This window comes from Crocodylus siamensis, chromosome 5, assembly GCF_052110815.1.
Source record: "Crocodylus siamensis isolate JL-2025a chromosome 5, ASM5211081v1, whole genome shotgun sequence".
Taxonomy (NCBI): Eukaryota; Metazoa; Chordata; order Crocodylia; family Crocodylidae; genus Crocodylus; species Crocodylus siamensis.
In genome coordinates, this window is record NC_143399.1 from 51913231 (window position 1) to 51931444 (window position 18214).

An 18214-nucleotide genomic window follows, 5' to 3' on the forward strand; every position below is an offset into this window, starting at 1 on the left:
TCAAACACATTGGAGCTATGGCATTTCTTTTGTGTGCTTTGCCGATTGCAGGAAGTGAGAAATTTCCATTCTCCACACTCTCAAGGCTGAGGATCATTACTACTGAGAAAATTCTTTTCTCTGTTTTGTGGCTTTTAGTGCCTGCTGAAGCTGAGTCGTTACCATTCTCTGTACAGAAAGTCGATTAGTCCTGAAATGCTGTCAGTTTCCTTATGGTGAATCCTTGGGTCCCTTAGAGAGCTGATAAATTTCTGTCTGTCACAAATCCAAGTTCAGGTTTCTCCAACTTGAGGCATTAATATTCCTCACCTTTTACTCATCTTGTCTTGGAGCTAAGCCATCCAATTCCCATACTATTCTTGGGGCTGCTTGTTGCTGTGAAATACCACACCTGTTCTTAGATCAGTCTTCTGTGTGTGTGTCTGTTTGCACTATAGCTACCACACAGAATTTGACCAATAATCAAATATCTGCGTTCCTTCTCAGCAGAGCAGGGGATCTCCAGGACATTAGTTCCCTTTGAGTCTAAAAGGAAGGCCGTGGGGGAGAGGATAGAAGTGCATGAATTCTACCCACAGAAACTTTAGGAAAAGCTACATCTTATACTTCTTGAGTGGTAGTCATAAAATTGACACTGCCCTGGCACATTCATTTTTTTTTTTTAATACACCCATCCCCAGCCCACCCATGCTGAACAAATCCACGCCAAAGAAATCCAATCCTTGCATCTAGCTAATACCCTGCCTACACACTGAACTCTCACCTCAACACCTACCCAGCAGACTCAGGCATCTTCTACTAGTACACTTGACCCATCCAATCTCCCAATCTAACCTATCTTTGCAAGGTAGTGATAAAGAGTACTTAAATCATCAACTATTGTCTTGTCAGCCAGACATAGTCTCCTCTCAAGTGTTTTCCTGCAGCTTTTCTTTTCTATGTTTGAAAGGAAAATATGCAGCAAGAAGCTCTGAGATAGAATATAATGAACATGGTTATGGGTGAATGGTAGAGCAAAAGCATGGGCTTGCAATGATGTGTTAAAAGAGGTACTAACCACTATCAAACAGTCCAAGTACACTCTTCGGGGTGAGTTTTTGCTCTTTTATTTCCTTTTCTTTATGGCCTTTACCACACGCCTAACTTTAAGGAGGTATTAGTAGGAATGGCAAAATATCTTTGGTCAAAACAGTCTTCAATTGAAAAAATGGGTTTTCCACTCAATTACATTTTTCACAGAAAGTGTCTTTTGTATTTTTTCACTAAAAAAAATGGATCCCAAGACTGAAATTTTGTTCCCAAATGAAAACATCTGATTATGAAATGTTGCTGTGGTACCTTCTAGGAGGAGTTTGCATACCTCATGTTCCCATTATTCTCAATAGATAAGGTTTCCCATCATGCTCCATAGCCATGTGACCCTTCACCAAGATTGAAAAGTGTGGTGCATCATGGAAGATACAGTGATGGGAACTTGTGCTCTCTGAAATGCTTGATTGGCATTTCAGGGTCAGATATTGGGAGGTTTCATTTTTCAATAGGAAAAGCACTCAGTTGCTCCAAGGAGAAATCATAAATAGTCCTGTCAGGAATCAGTGAGCCTACTCACTGGCTTCGAATAAGGTGCATACTTAAGTACCTTGCTGAATTGGGAAGTGCTTATGTAAATGCTCCTATCTATTTTTCCTTGGAGCATTATTAGCACACATTTCCTAGCCAACAACAGTTCCAAGTTTTAACCAGTCTTATCATGTGAAGGCCATGGATTTATGGTTGAGGTTTGCCAGAGACCTTCCAGCCTTTGACAGTCTGCCCTGCAGGAGTTTGTTCTCCAGCATTCTGACATCCCAATGGAGAACGTGGGATAAATGACTCAGTATCCAGGAACAGTATTGAACCTATATCAGAATATTTTTTTTATAATTTGTATTCCATGAAGCTAGGAAAACAATTAAGACCTGGTAAAATTTTCTGAGGAGTATTCACTCCCTCTGAGAACTAATTACAAGCTAATAGGAGAGAGAACGTCTAATTGCATCCATTCTTCTATTTCCTTGAGGACGTAATAATTTGCTTGGAGTCCAAGGGAATTCCACATTCCCTGGGGTCCAGGTATCTCTCTTATTGTTCTTCATTAAGCACAATAGGCTACATTTATCTTGGTAATGCTACAGACTGCAGGAGATTGGGCCAAATGCATCCCTACCAGAGTTCAATAGTTTGCAATGTGTATTACTTGAAACAACAGCGGACAAGTATATCCTTGTTAATGATAAAAGAAGAGATTTAGAAAGGATATAAAACATCATGCTTCAATACTTAAGTCCATGTCTATTGGACATGAAAACAAAATCTTTTTGAGTCAAATTATCCCACACTAACCTACCAGAACAGGCAAGAGCAGTTGAGTACCACCTGGGCCTGCCCTGAACTGGGGAGGTGAGAACCAGGGCCAGGAGCAACCATCTGTTGTCATAGTTTCATTATGAGCATGAATAAGTGGATAGCTAGCAAGGAATAGAAAAAAATGCTTCATTAGTAAAGAAAACTACATCTCAGTGGCCAGGAGGTATGGGATAGAGAGAGAAATGGCAGAGTCAATCTGGGTTATAGCTTGCAAATTAAATTGAAACAAATAGCAATTAGTTTTTCCTTATATAAATAAAACTAGAAAAAGGAAGATGAAGTGTGAGGCTGTAATACAATGCAATTTCTGCCTGTTTGGGGGTAGAAATTAAGGATAATCTGATTGTGGTCCATAACTAAATGAATACTTCATCTCAGTTTTCAATAAAGAGGATGATGTTGAACATAGGAATGAAGGGAGGATAGCTAACAGGAATTAAATCATAGAAATGGATGTTGTTACAATTCAAATTGCTCAGTGAGCTCAAATGGGCTGGGCATAGGGGAAGATAATCTTCATCTGAGATTTCTGAAAAATTAGCCCATGCAATCACAGGACTGGTAGCAAGGTCTCTCGATTTGATGCCTGTGTTTAGAGATCAGAAGACCTAGTATGCAAGGCTTTAAAACAGATTATGAACGAAAGGACAATTAAAGACATTGAGGTAAATGGAAAAGGGAACAAAATGCAATGTAGCTTTGTCAAAGGAAGACTATGAAAGTATACCTTGGTGTCTTTGATAAGGAAAGTGGTTTTCTAAACAGTGGAAATGTGGCAGATCTCATCTCTCTTAATTTCAGTAAAGCATCTGATATGGTCACAAACAAGAAGCTATTAATTAACCTAGACAAGATAGGGATTAGTAAAGGAACTGAAAGATGGGTAAAGATCTGGCTAACGGGAAGACGACAGTGCATGTGTTGGAAGACAAAGTCCTGGGCTTCAGGGAAATTGCTAGTGGAGTTCTTCAAAGACCGTTTTGGGTACTAGTCTGGTTTTAATATTTTGATTGATGACTTGGCTCAAAGAGTGGATGTATAGCAATGAAACTTGCAGATGAGACAAAGTTGGGAGGTGCTATCACCTCCAAAGGATCAGAATACTCTACAGAAAGACCTGAAATATCTTGAGTATTGGAGTAATAGAAATGGGGCCAACATATAGTACAAAAAAAGCTAGGCCATACACTGGGGACTAATCAGATCTTCCATATGTAGGAAGTTATCATTTGGAAACAAATTACGAGGAAAGGACCTCACTATATTAATCCATGGGTGGCCAACCTGCAGCACAGGTGCCCCAAATGGCACAGGCAGCCCTTGTATGTGGTATGTGGCAGACTGGGGAGGGAACATGTAGCACCATGGTAGATAGGGCAGGGAGCAGAAAACAGAGCAGCAGATTAGACAGGGAGCACAGGACTAGGAAGAAGAAAGCTGAGCAGCAGCATGATCAGGAAGCACAGGTCAGGGAGCAGAAATCTGAGCAGCAGAATGGATAAGAGAAAAGGGATCAAAGTGGCCTTTGGGCAGGATGCAGGGCTTATGTGTGGCATGCCTGCCAAAAAGATTGGCCCCACTGAACTAATCAAACAGTGACTATAAGCTGTCAGTGTGCTGCAACTTTAAAAAATGCAAATGTGATCCTCAGCTGTGTCAGGTGAGGTGTTTCTAGTACAGCTGGGGAAGTGTTGCTACCATCACAGAGGATCCTGGTGACATCTGATTAAGAATGCTGTGTGTAATTCTGGTCACCCTTGTAAGGGAGATGGAGCCTGCTGAATTCAGAAGGTAAAATTTCAAATCCTAGTGCTGGCACAGTGGTCCTACAGCACTCAGGCTGGCAGTAGATAACTGCATTTATGCTAGGAGTGAATCCTGGCTCTTGGGGACTCAGGAAGTAAACTTGAGCTCCAAGCTGGGGGTGAGAATCCTGGCACTGGGTTATTGGCAGGTGAAGCCAACTTCATTCAGAAGCTGGGAAGTTATTTCAGGTGTTACTTCTCACTTTAAGGTGTGGATTTGGATTTGTTTTCCAGTGTGCTGTTGACAGAGGGAGGTTAGCTGAGCTTCTTACACTTTTGCTCTCAGCATACAGCCAACACCCAACGAAAGAGAGGCAGCACTGGTCTTGTTGACTCCCAGGAAGATCCATTTCTGCCAGACCAGAGCCATCAATATTGAATGGTCTTGAAATGTTAAGGAGCAGATGGCATAGGTGGATATAATTGGAAAATTATTTGTTTTTTCTCAGTGTATGTTATTATTACTTTTACTGAAAAACTCCCTTGACAGGAAGTAAGGAGCTGAGGGGCAGTCCCTAAATAATAAAGCACCTGGAAAGTATTTGGGAGTATTCCTTAGCCAGTTGGTTGTTCAAGTCAGGGAAGCTGTTTAAGTATTATACTCCTTACTTTCATAAATAGGAAGCTAAGGTTTTATCTGACTGAGCCTTCAGGCTCCTACCTAAGGCTCTGGGTTCTCAGCTAGCAGTGGACAGTTGCCTGGGGTGTTAGGTTTCTTTACACAGCTGGCTGAGCCCCTGGCCTTAGTGTTCATTTAGTAGAAGCAATTGAAGGCAACACAGGGGGACTGGCATGAAGTTTTTCAGCAGAGGAAAGGGCTGAAGAGGCCCAGATTTTAACAGGATGACATTTCATTCTCAGTAATCTTTGAAAGCTTCCTGTTTACAGCTAGTTTAAGGTTTGTGTTTTTGTTTTATGGGCTGCAATATGAATATTTTAAGAAGAGAATTCAATGCCAGATTGGCCTCTTCTTTTTATCAACAGAACAGCAGATTAAAGCATGATAAGAGCCCTGGCTTGAAGGAGCACTAAGCAGTATGAAGTATTTATTAATTACATCCCTTGAGTATCATCCTCTGTATTCTGCAATCCTAGGCCCTTCTGGAGAAGTGTTCTGGCTTGGTTAGGGAAGGTGATAAATCCCAAGGAACGTGCAGGATATTGAGTCTGAAAACGTATAACTTGGAATACTCCAGGCCCTTGTTATCTGCTTAAGCAGTGTAGAAGAGCCTTAAAGTGAATGTATGTAAGAAAGCCTTAATATTAGCAAGACTCAAGGCCTCTGGGTCAAATAAAGCAATGGTTCTCAACCATTTTATAATTGAGGTTTCTTTCAAAAATGTTAGCTCTTAGTTTTCACTCTCTTTTTTTCCCACTACAGAAAGATAATACAGCAATCCTGTTGCAAAGAAGTCAGAAAGATGACAACTAGTTAGACTATTTCTGAGTTTATCTTGAAATCTCTGGGTTTTCCTTGTGAATAAACACCTAACAATGCCAACATTGTGTGCCCCCCCCAGTGGCACCCTTAAAGGGCCTCAAGGCACCCAAGGGTGCTATGGTACCTGGGTTGAGAATCACTGCACTAGAGGTATCTTGTGCTAGCTGAGATATCCCACTTCCTGTTTAAAATGGGCACACTAACAAACAGGTATAAATACTGTAGTATCCTCATTCTGCCCAGGGGTCAAGAGGGTTAGATGGGGTCCTTGTAGGGCAGGGGACTGCCTGCTACTCAATAAGATTCTTTACTTTCTCTCCTTTCATTTTCATATAGAAATTAAAGACTTGATAAAAGCATGGTTTGCTTCCTCTTGGATGAGGTGATTCCATATGAAACAGCTTTCAAGTACGTTTCTGCAGGTGTTCCAAGAGGCATGAGATCTCCCTAGAGATGGCTGAACTTGAGCAACCAGGGGCTTTTCATGCTTGGTGTTCCCATGATCCAGTTCCTTCCAAGCCCTTTGAAAATAAATGGTACTTTTTTTGCATACCAGGCTCCTAGTTCTTTATTTGCCTGTAAGATGCATCAGTGGAAGTATGGCCTAAATCAGGGGTTCCCACACTGTTTCACAGCCCAGAGCATGTTTTAGGAGAAACGCTTTCTTCTTCATCACTTCCCTTCCAGCAGACCAATTCACTTCCCATACATAATGGGGCATCTATCTCTCACAGGGGCAGGTACTGCTTTCTTTCATGATTCATAATCATGAATCACCAAAGTGGCAACTGCTGCACCTGCTTACATGGAGGCAGAACATCAGGAAAGGATTTCATGTATCCCATCTTCTTCTCAGGAAACTTAGCAGCTAGAAACAAGATGGAAACCAATACCAATGGAGCCAGCCATGGCTCTATGGGCCATCAACATAGACCACTGTCTTCAGGACTTCTATAGGTAGTGCTCTGCAGCTTGCTAAAAAAGGACTGGTTTTCTGGGGATAATTCAACATTGATTTTTTTTTAATTAATTTTATTTTTTTTTTAGTGGAAATTTCCCATGAAATGTCTTGATTGATGGCCAGAAAGCAAAATATTTTCAGTTTTCATTTTTTTTCCCCAGTGAAAGCTTAGTTTTGGAATGGAAAGAAACAAATCATTACCTAACATTAAATTTCTGGCTCTCTCAAATAACTGTTTTACATTAAAATAGAGACATTTTGAGGAGAATATTCACCTTTATTACTGTAGAGCCTAAAGGGGCTAGAGCCCTTTGTTTGCAGCTGTATAGGTTCACACCTGAAATACGTGGGAGATAAGTCTAACAACACTCACTGACTGTGAAGTCATCATCAGCCTGGAAAAAGCAAAGAGAAATGCACATCACCTGGAGCCCCAAGAAAAGAAACTAATTCTGTCTCTTTCATGACTGCCTTAACTGGAGAACTGGACCTGACCCATACCCTACTGACATCCATGTGAAGCTTTCCACTGAATGCAGTGCATTTTGGATCAGGAATGTTTTTCATTGTCTGATTCAGTCTTGAAAATGCTTCAGAATTTACTGAATGGATACTGAAATCCAGGATTTAAAGGTGAATTACAGCAGATATTGTAAGGCCACAAAGGGTTGCTGTATTGTCAATAGCAGTTAATCTACAGCTGCATAAAGGACAACTACATGATTATTTTTTTTGGAGTGTGTTTAAAGAGTAATAAAGGGATAAAGATACTTGGGATCATAGGAAAGTAGGACTGAGAGGTACCCTCATAAGGTCATCTACTCCAGCCTCCTGCTCAAGGCAGGATTATCTGCAACTAAACCATCCCAGCCGAGCGTCTGTCTAACCTTGTATGAAGGGAAGAGTTTCTCAGTGGTACCCTGTTGAAGCTAATGTTCAGTATTACAGTTTTTCACAGCCACTTTGCTATAATTACAATGTTTGGTTACTCTGTCCGAAACTATGGCTAATTACACTGATTCATTATAATGTTCCCAATTATCTCATGAAAGCCTAATGAGTACATGACATCATGCCTCTTGTTAATATATTATAGAGCAGTGCTTCTCAACCTTTTTTGTACCAGAACCCATTTGTAAACATTGATGGCCAGTCTTAACCCAGTGCCTCTCACTCCTGACCTGCTGCCCTTTGCCTCCAGGCCCCAGCCTCCCAGTGTGTGGGGCAGGGAGGGGCTCAAGCAACTCCTTGCATGCTGGAACGCTGCCAGCCTGCAAGAGAAAAAGCCCTGGCTTCCCATGTTTTTCTCCTTTAAAAGAGAATCCATTTTTAAAGTTTGTTTGCAACCCTTTCATATATTCTTGCAACACACTTTTGGGTCACAACCCACAGGTTGAGAAATGCCATTATAGAGGATTCATCAAGTCTCTCTTGTACAAAATGTTAGGGTAGTTCCCATGTTACTTTTGCAGTCTCCCGTAGCCTGTACTGCTTCCTGGACTAGGAGGAAAACAAATTTATATATTAAAGGAAGTTGTGTAGTAAACAGCCTACCATTTTATAATTGGAGACACGTGCAAGTGACTTTATAGAGCAGAGCTTAGAGACGGGACTGTTGCCAGCAGGCTTATGTTTGGAGGACTGCTACAGACCTACAAAATAAAAAGAGGTGCAGTTGGGCACCATTATACAAATCTCCATTATGGACTGGGGAATAGCATGGTCAAGCCATATGTTTTTTTCTGTAGCAGAGAGAGCAAAGATGAATTAATTTGTCTGGCAGGCAGATGTCAAGAAAAGCACTAGTAGCATATTTCTCCTCTAAAGTCATGGCCACTCACCCAGACCTTGGTCTTCTGCTGAATTTCAGCATCAGGCACTTCAAAAAGAGTTTACATGTGCAAGTAGATGGGCCACAATTTTAACCAGATTCCATTTTAACACCCTATTTTCATGCATGCACCTGATTCTTTGCCCAGAGAAATGGGCATGCCAAGCTAATGTTTGCACATAGAAATGCCTGTTTGCCCACACAAAATGAATGTACGTCTGGTTTAGCAGATGGGTGCACATGTAAAAATGAGCAAGAAAATACAGAGGCCTGAGCTAAAACTTTGGTCTATTTCTCTTGATTTATACAAGGGTGCAACTAGTAATTCTACAGCTAAAATTTCATTTGTATCCTTCAAGAAGGATTAGTACCCCTTTTCTTTTGTAAATGAAATGTTGCCTCTACGTTTTATACAGTAAAATTTCTGAAGGAAACGGAGCTTCCATAATATTTGCTTGGTAAGTTTTTTACTACTTTTTTTTTTTTTCAATGAAGCCATTGTATTAATGACTCCTTTTGTAACTTAGGGTAGATTTTTCCCCCCTCCAAAGCCTGTTGTTTAACATCCCCAAATCACCACAGTCTCCAAACTTCATGCATCCACATTTTTATAACTCCTCAGACAAGGGGCTATCTTTCAAGATCTTTTCCTTCATGCAGAAAAAAAATTACTTCCCTTATTCATCATATTTAAACCTAGCTCCTCAAAGAAAATCTCTAAGAACTGGCTGGGTCCACTAGTCACTCCTTTTTTTTTCCAAACAATGTCACCCTGCCCTATCTACATGTAATTTGAGTCATTTTATTATCTACCAGTGTCATTAAAATAGTATAAAGTAGAGTTACACTAGGGAGAAGTCATTCTGTTATAAAAAAAATCTTGTACATTTTATTTCCCTAGGAAAAGAAATGGGCTACACTGGTAAAAGGCACCTGTTAACTGTGTTTGAACTTGGGTTTATGGGGATATAGCTTTCTGTAAAAAAAAAGAAAAAAAGAAAAAAAATCATGCACATCCCAAGAGATACAATTATATTGCTACAAGAACTTGACTCCCTGGTTCCCAGCCACTACCCTTATAAGCCCTTTTCTTATTTAAATAAAAGGAGGATAGGTATAAAACTAAAATGCGGTGTTCGTGCAACTGTTCTGAAATCTTCTGTCCACAGAACAGGTACAGCATAGACTGCTGAAATGCAAGTTTTCCATCATCCTGCTTCCCTGGAGAGTACTGCCTCTTAGGATGAAGTAGTAACTTAACCCTCATTTTCCTTCAATCCATGGTGCCCCTTCTTAGACTATCTGGAACTGGCACCAATAAATACCAGTTTACTCAAGTGGTTAGGAACTACTGGGAGAAAATGGTTTCAGTGAAACACTTTATGGCCTCAGACCCAGGCTGGGTTGCAGCTGGCCACCAAATGATAAACTGTATTCTGTATCACTCTTCACCACACTTTCTTCATTACCAACTAGTTTCCCCTTTTTCCATTTTTCCCTCTAACTGAAGGTTTGCAGGAAGACAGATTATTGGCAGAGATTTGCTAGGGGATGATGCACAGATAACTAGATGCATCTTTCCTGTACGGAGTTTCACAAATACAGCTAATTCCCTGTGCTCCATGGCAAACTCTAGAGATTTTTCCAGAATAGATGATGATATTAACCATTGTGGCTCTGAAAGTCCTTGTACTAAATCCCTCAGCTGCTCAGTGATAAAACAGGCGGAGGAGGAAGCAGCATTTCCTCCTCTGGGAATGTGTGGGAATACCTTTTTAAGTGTTAATTTCTCATGTTCTTCAAAAAGTTACCCAAAGGCAGTGGTCCAGGAGAGGAGGAAAAGTTTGTGTATATTCAAATCAAGCTACCAATGGGGGTTTTTATTTGTCATGGGGAAAAAATCTGTTTGTTAGTGAAAAAAAACACATCTATTTCCCACACTTCAAAGTTCAAATTAGTCATGTCTACTGTTCTCTTCTCCCGTTTGCTATAATGGATTATTGTGGGGATGAGGGGGAGCAAACTTTTGGTTTGATAACCCAGAAGACCCATTGATGCCTGTGGCAGAAAGCCACCTTGTTTCTCCCCAAAATCTCTGCCCTGTGACACTGTGACTAAAATCTCTGAGCAGCAACCATTTGATTAGGGTGGGCCCAAAACAGGGGACCACACCCTGGTCGGTCTCTTTAGGTAACTTGAACTGGCAGCATTCCTGAGGGAGAGGGGAAACCTGCTCCCTCTGCCTACCTGACTTGCATCAATTACCTGGGTGGGGGGTTTCTACCTGGGGAGCTGGAATCTGCCTGGTAACAGGTGATGTATTTCGAATTGGTTGGCTGACAGCCAACTGGGGCTGACCTCCACTGGACCAGGTGAATGAGGTCACAGGGGCTATATAGGTTGGGAGGGGGAGGAGGCTCGCTCTTCTCTCTTCGGCCATGAGGTGAAGCAGCAGCAAAGCAGGGGAGACAGAGGAGCCTTGCCATCGGGACCTAGCTCTCTCTCACCCCAAGACTCCAGAGGGGAAACGGAAGAACTCTGGAAGATGCTTGTGAGTAAGCTACTCATTCGGATTAGATATCTAGCTGGCAGTAACACAGATGCGTAATCAAAAGGCTACCACAGCCACACTGTTTGCTCTTTAGGATTTCTAAGATATTACTCAACCCTGTACCCTAGTTTACCCTACCCCCTGTAATCAGTAAAGTTCTCCTTTTTGACCGGTGTGGGAGACTTATTGAGGGGTGGGTCTAAATTACGCCAGAGAGACCCCTTAGGTCTGCGGACTAAGGGAGACTTTACTTTTTGCCCCCTTGACTTGGGGAAGTGCCCCAAGTGCCTGTACTGGGTCAAGTACCCGTCGGACTATTAGGCCTGTGTTTCCCCGAGGACACAGGGCCGAGGCAGTCCCTTCTCGGGGTGGTGGCGGCACGTTACCCCCAGACTAGCGAGTGTGCTCCGGGAGAGGGGTCGGCCAAGCATAAGGCGCCCCAGGGAGGCATTCGGAGTCTGGAAGGTGGTCGGGCGCAGGGAGGTGGGCGGCTCAACGCAGGAGCGCCCCCTACTGGCCCGCCACAATGCCTACACAGTCAGATGGATCGCAGATTGGCTCAAGGGTTGTACTCAGAGGGTGGTGGTGGACAGGTCATATTCAACCTGGGGGGAAGTGGGCAGTGGAGTCCCCCAGGGCTTGGTCCTTGGGCCTGCGCTGTTCAATTTCTTCATCAGCGATTTGGACGACGGGGTGAAATGCAGCCTGTTTAAATTCGCTGATGATACCAAAATTTGGGGTGAGGTGAGCACACTAGTAGGGAGGGAAAGATTGCAGCAAGATCTGGATAGGTTACAGGAGTGGGCTGACATAAACAGGATGCGTTTCAATACTGACAAGTGCAGGGTGCTGCACTTAGGCAGGAGAAACCAGCAGCACACTTATAGAATGGGAAACTCCCTTCTTGAGATCACGGAGACAGAAAGGGATCTTGGAGTCATTATTGACTCCAGGATGAACATGGGCCGACAATGCGAGGTCACGGTTGGCAGGGCTAACCGCACCTTGTCGTGCATCCACAGGTGCATCTCAAGTAGAGCCAGGGAGGTGATCCTCCCCCTCTATGCAACCTGGTCAGGCCACAGCTGGGGTACTGCATCCAGTTCTGTGCGCCCCATTTCAGGAGGGATGTGGACAACATTGAAAGGGTCCAGAGGAGGGCCATCCGCATGATCTGGGGACTACAGGGCAGACCCTACATTGAAAGACTGCGGGACCTAAAGCTGTTCAGCCTTCACAAGAGAAGGCTGAGGGGGGACCTGGTGACCGTCTATAAACTCACTAGGGGGGACCAGAAGGGTTTGGGGGAGACACTGTTTCCCCTAGTGCCCCCGGCATGACAAGGAACAATGGACACAAATTATTAGAGAGTGGGTTTAGATTAGACATCCACAAGAAATGCTTCACAGTTAGGGCAGCTAGGAGCTGGAATCAACTTCCTAGGGAAGTGGTGCTGGCTCCTACCCTGGGGGTCTTTAAGAAGAGGCTTGATGACTACCTGGCTGGACTCATTTGAGTCCAGTCTTTTCTTCCGCCCAGGCCAGGGGTCGGACTTGAAGATCTACAACGTCCCTTCCGACCCTACTGCTATGCTTCTATGAAGACTGACATCCACTGTTTACTGTAATTGCTAGAGAGATACCACAGAGCCAGAAAGGTAATGGTAGGTTCCTTTAACATAACCTAACCCACAGGGATCATTCTGAGGTATAGTTTTTGGATCCATATTTTCTTTTTACTTCTGCTGTGTCTGCTGAAAGTGTCCCACTTAAGGGGGAAGTGTACACATGCACACACACGTGCATGTATGCACATGCATAGGAATCCAAAGCCACAACTGAGTTCACAAATATATTTTACATTTGTCCTCAAACAGCCAGTAGACAGTAATAACTGCCAGTCAGAGCTAATGTGGGCTGAAAATTCAAGAGGCTTCGCATCTGCATTTTGGCTTAGCATTTTAGGCAATTCAGGCCCTGATATAAAAAAATTCTCCATTAGTTCACGGCAGTATTATTCATAATAACATTATTGGAATGTTATCAGCATGGATTCACAAAGGGCAGGTCATGCCTGACCAACCTGATTGCCCTCTATGATGAAATAACTGGCTCTGGATGCAGGAAAACCAGTGGACATGGTACACCTTGACTTCAGCAAATTTTTTGATACGGTCTCCCACGGCATTTTTGGCAAGCAAGCTGAGGAAATACGGGTTGGATGAACAGACTGTAAGGTAGATAGAAAGCTGGCTGGATCATCAAGCTCAGTGGAGAGTGACTAATAGCATTGGTCATGGGGCTGGTTTTGTTCAATACCTTAATTAACAATCTGAAAGATGGGATGGCGTGTGCCCTAAACAAGTTTGCAAATGACAGTGGAGGATAGGGCTAGGATTCAGAGTGACCTAGACAAATTGAAGGAGAAGATTGGGCCAGAAGAAATCTTATAAGTTTCAACAAGGACAAGTGCAAAGCCCTGCACTTAGGATGGAAGAATCCCATACATCGCTACAGGCTTCGGACCAACTGGCAAAGCAGCAGTTCTGCAGAAAACGACCTGGAAGTTAGAATGGACAAGAAGCTGGATATGAGTCAACAGTGTGCCCTTGTTGCCAAGAAGGCTAACGGCATACTGGGCTGTGTTAGTAGGAGTGTTGCCAGCAGATTGAGGGAAGTAACTATTCTGCTCTATTCTGCACTGGTGAGCCCACATCTTGAGTACTCTGTTCAGTTTTGGGTCCTCCACTACAGAAAGGGTGTGGACAAATTGAAGAGAATCCAGCAGAGGGAAATGAAAATGGTTAGGGGGCTGGGGCGCATGACTTCTGAGGAGAGGCTGAGGGAACTGGGCTTGTTTAGTCTGGAGAAGAGAAGACTGAGGGGGGATTTGATAGCAGCCTTCAACTACCTGAGCATGGTTCTAGAGAGGATGAAGCTAGACTGTTCTCAGTGGCAGCAGATGACAGAACGAGGATTAATGGTCTCAAGTTGCAGCAAGAGAAGTTTAGTTTGGATATTAGGAAAAACTCTGTCACTAGGAGGCTGGTGAAGCATTGGAACAGGTTGTAGCAGGCCAGTAGGGGGCACTCTTTGCTGAGCCAGCCACCTCATTGCACCCAATCACCTACCAAGCTCCCAGTGCCTCCCTGGGGGTGCCTCACATTTGGCCAACCCCTTCCTGGAGCACATCCATAAGTCTGAGGGTACCACCACCACCACCCAGGGGTGTGGCCTGTTTTCTAGGCCCTGTACCCCCTGAGGTACACAGGCCTTGTAGTCCTTGAGGGTGCTTGACCCACTTCAAAACCTTGGGGTGCTTCCTCTAGCCTAAAGCACAAAAAGTAGCCTCCCCTAGTCAGCCAGACCAAGGGGGCACAAAGGCATGCCTCTCCCAACAAGTCCACCACGCTTGGTACAGTGAAAAACTTCATTTGTTACAGAGGGAAGGCTTGGGGAAGGTTGCAGGATAGAGAAGTATTACAGAATAACCCTAAAGCAAACAGTGTGGCTAGGTAGCCTTTGACCAAGCATCTGCATTACTGCAAGCTATATAGATAGGTACCCAGTAGTTTACTCACAATTATCATCCAGAGGATGGTTGAGCTTTCCTCTGGAGGCAGGCAGTTCATTGTGTGTCAGAGAGTTTCCAGAGAGATCCCCATCTCTCTGCCTGGTCAGTTGCTCACATGTTCTCCAAAATGGCTCTCTCCCCTGCTCCTGGGCAGTCTGGGCTTATATAGCCCTTTTGACATCACTGTCCTGAACCAATCCAGGCCAGATGTTGTTGGATGCTAGCCAATCAATTTGAAATGCTTCACTGGTTACCTGGAAGAGTGACAGGAGCTTCTGCCCCTGCACCCCAGTCATGAGGTTAGTGCTAACACAATAGAGAGGTAGAGTCCCATCCCCACACCACCCCCTTACCTGGAGCGTCTCATGTCCACAGGAGCAGGTTCCCCCTCCCTCAGGAATGTTTCCAGCTCAGGTTTCAGCTCAGGGATACATGGAACAGATGGGGGGGGGGGGGGGCGGGTGCCTGCCCACAAACCTGAGCAGAGTTTGGGAAGAGACTAAGATGGCATTTTGCCACACAGGTCACCTAGAGAGGTGGTGAAATCTCCATCCTTGGAAGTTTTTAGGCCTGGCTTGACAAAGCCCTGTCTGGAATGATCTAGTTGGGTTTGGCCCTGCTTTGAGTAGGGGGTTGGACTGGATGACCTTCTGAGGTCCCTTCCAACCCTTGTTTTCTATAAAATGATGACTTCAAGGATCTGTTATTTACTAAACTTTTACATTGCGGCTACCCAACCAGTCTCTTAAAATTTAGCTTAATACATCCAAAGTTTTTCATTCATAGCTGATTCTCATAAATATCATATATGTTTTTGATGAGGATTTACAATGAAAACCTAGTTGGTGCATGCTTTAGAAAATTGCTTGTTCTGAAAAAAACAAATTTGCCTGAGCTTTTTGAGATATTATTCATGTTTATTGAAGTTGTTCTTAGAGTCTGAATTTGAAAGCACTCTGAATCTGCTTTTGTAATTGTCAAAATGGCTTAACTGGTTGCTTTTTAAAGATTGAAAAAGGTATCTTGTACAATTTGGATCTCATATGCCAAATCTGATTTAAACAAACCCTTGAAAATAAAAATGTATAACAGATGTCCCAAGAAAATCTGTACTATACTTCCCAACCCGTATTGTACATAAAAATAAAACATGCATATTACAAGGGCTTGGACCGGTAATGGGATAGAGACCTTTGAGCCTGTAGGTAACCAGTCTATATCCAGAACTCTTACCATATTTTACATAGGTTCTTTTACTACCTTAAGCCGTGTAGTACCTGAGCACTCACCAATAGTGTGCCATAATGAGCATAAAATATTTACAGTGTAAAATTGATTGGGGTCCTCAGTCAATCCAGTAATTCAAATCCAGAATTCAGTGCAGTAAGCCTCATGGCATGTTCTAACTGCTAGACAACACTATTGAGTCTTTATTTTGGGGGGTGGAGGGGACAATGTATTGCTGAAGTTTGTCCTGAGCTGAAAATCATGTCCTTTTTATGTTTGTAACACTTGCTTTTTTGTATGGGAATGCCCACATTTCCCAGCATACTGTTCAATTCTCTCTACTCTCCCTTACTGTTCCTCACGCCTGAGGAAATACAAGGAGTGTGCATACAAAATTCAGCTTTGGAAGAGGCCTGTCTACTAATGACTCACTTCTCCCAGATCTAAGGTTTCCTTCTTTTTGTTTTCAAGATAAACTGGGTATCCAGGGCTCTTGGCTATTCATGGACCCTCAGGTTTGATAATACTGTACGTTTGTCACCGTTTAAAGGACTTATGATAGCCCCTCCCTAAAACAACATTAGAAAACTAATTAAATGTTAAGAATGGGGGTTTTTTTACTTAATAATAAGAAACCTGAAGTATTTGGGAAGAGGTGAGCTGTCTCCTCACCGGAATACAATCCTTCTTCTCAAAATATATGCACAGAGATAGACTAGACTCTCTTCAGCACAATGAACAGCACAGAGATTCAGAGAATGATAGATCTATTTCTTTAGCTTTGCTACACTCAGTTTTCAGAAGCCAATGGTCACTCCTGAGCTCTGAGCTGAGACCTAATTAAACAGTAATTAATTAGGATTTAGGAAGAACTTGGATATATAGCAATGCACATCTTGATATCTAAGCACTTAATACTTCAATATTTATGATAAGAAAAGGAAACCAAATGGAAACCTGGAAAGGCTCTTTACATTATACACTTATTTCCCTGCTGTGCCTCTCAGAACCTAATGCAATTTCAAAGCAAGATAGGGCCAGAGGTTCTTATGACTTGATATCTAATTTCTATGCCAGCTGGAGCTAAAATCATACTGTATGGTACCTCTATATTAAATCCCCTGAAAAAAGGAATAGTAACAATGAAACTGTAGAATGAAATCAGCATACTTAACCTTTCATTTTATATACTAATACAACAAATTCTCTCTCTGACAATATAATCTGCTTTGCCTAAGAAACAATGAGGTTTCCACCAGCAAAACATGAATCTTTCAGAGGAACTTGCACAAAAATGACAAGAGTGCAGTCCTCTACTTCTGGCTCAGGCAAGCTTCTCTTTGGGCTTTGTTGAAATTTTCTCTCCTGGAAAGAAGAAGAGCACAGGGTGATATACAAAAATGGTGACATTCTAAGAATAATGACAACTTCACTAAATTTGATTAAACTGGAGAAAACTTCTCAGTGGGAATTTTTCACAGCAAAAAAAACCTGGAAGCTTCATCCAGGTTTAGTCATAGCTTAAAAATAGCATTAGGAGGACTACTGGTGCCAGGATGATACCAAACAAAGTATATTATTAAATTAGATTATTTTAACTTGGTGTACTTATTTCTCATTTTCCTTTGGGGATCTTTTGGAGCAAAGGTATGAAGCCTGCCAAAACCATTCCAGCACTCAAATTAACAGTAAATGTTGTCTCTTACAGTAAAGGCTGACATATTGAAATATTTATGAAGGTAGAATATGCTTAAGTGTTTGCAATGTCTGGATTGCAGTTAGTAGGCTGGGGATGAAACTTAAGGTGGGCTGAAGAATCCAGCTATCTGCAATCATAAACCTGTTATTGTGCTGTTTCCACTGTCAAAACCAGTCTATCACTTCCAGAAACAACGACAACTATATATGATCTACGAAGCTGAGGCAGCTTTAGTATAATGATAACAGAAAAAAGTTGCTCCTCAGGATATTGTACTGTCTTACTATGTGTCCAAGGTGCACAACACAGCTGTCTTCTTGCCAGTTTATAGCTCTCTGCTCATTGTTGTCATGCTCACTGCCAATATCAACCATCTCTGTTGTCTCCAGGACCCTACAGGTATATCTATACCACACAGCTGGTGCAGCTAAGGAGGGTGCTCTTGAGGATCTCTCACCCATCTGCTCCCACATGCACACACCAGTCCTGGAATGGCTCCACCACCTCATTTCCAGGTGTGGTGCATATGAGTGGCCTTCCCTAAGGGCACTGGGGTGCAGCATGGGCATATCCTTAGTGCTACCACCATTGATTTCAGTATCTCAGTTTATTGAGCTTTGCCCTTTTATGTGAAGGTTTCTCCTTTAATAAATCTCTTTCCCCTCTACACTGGTTATGATAAAGTGAGGGTGTCAAAGATCTAGCCCATAGATCCCTATC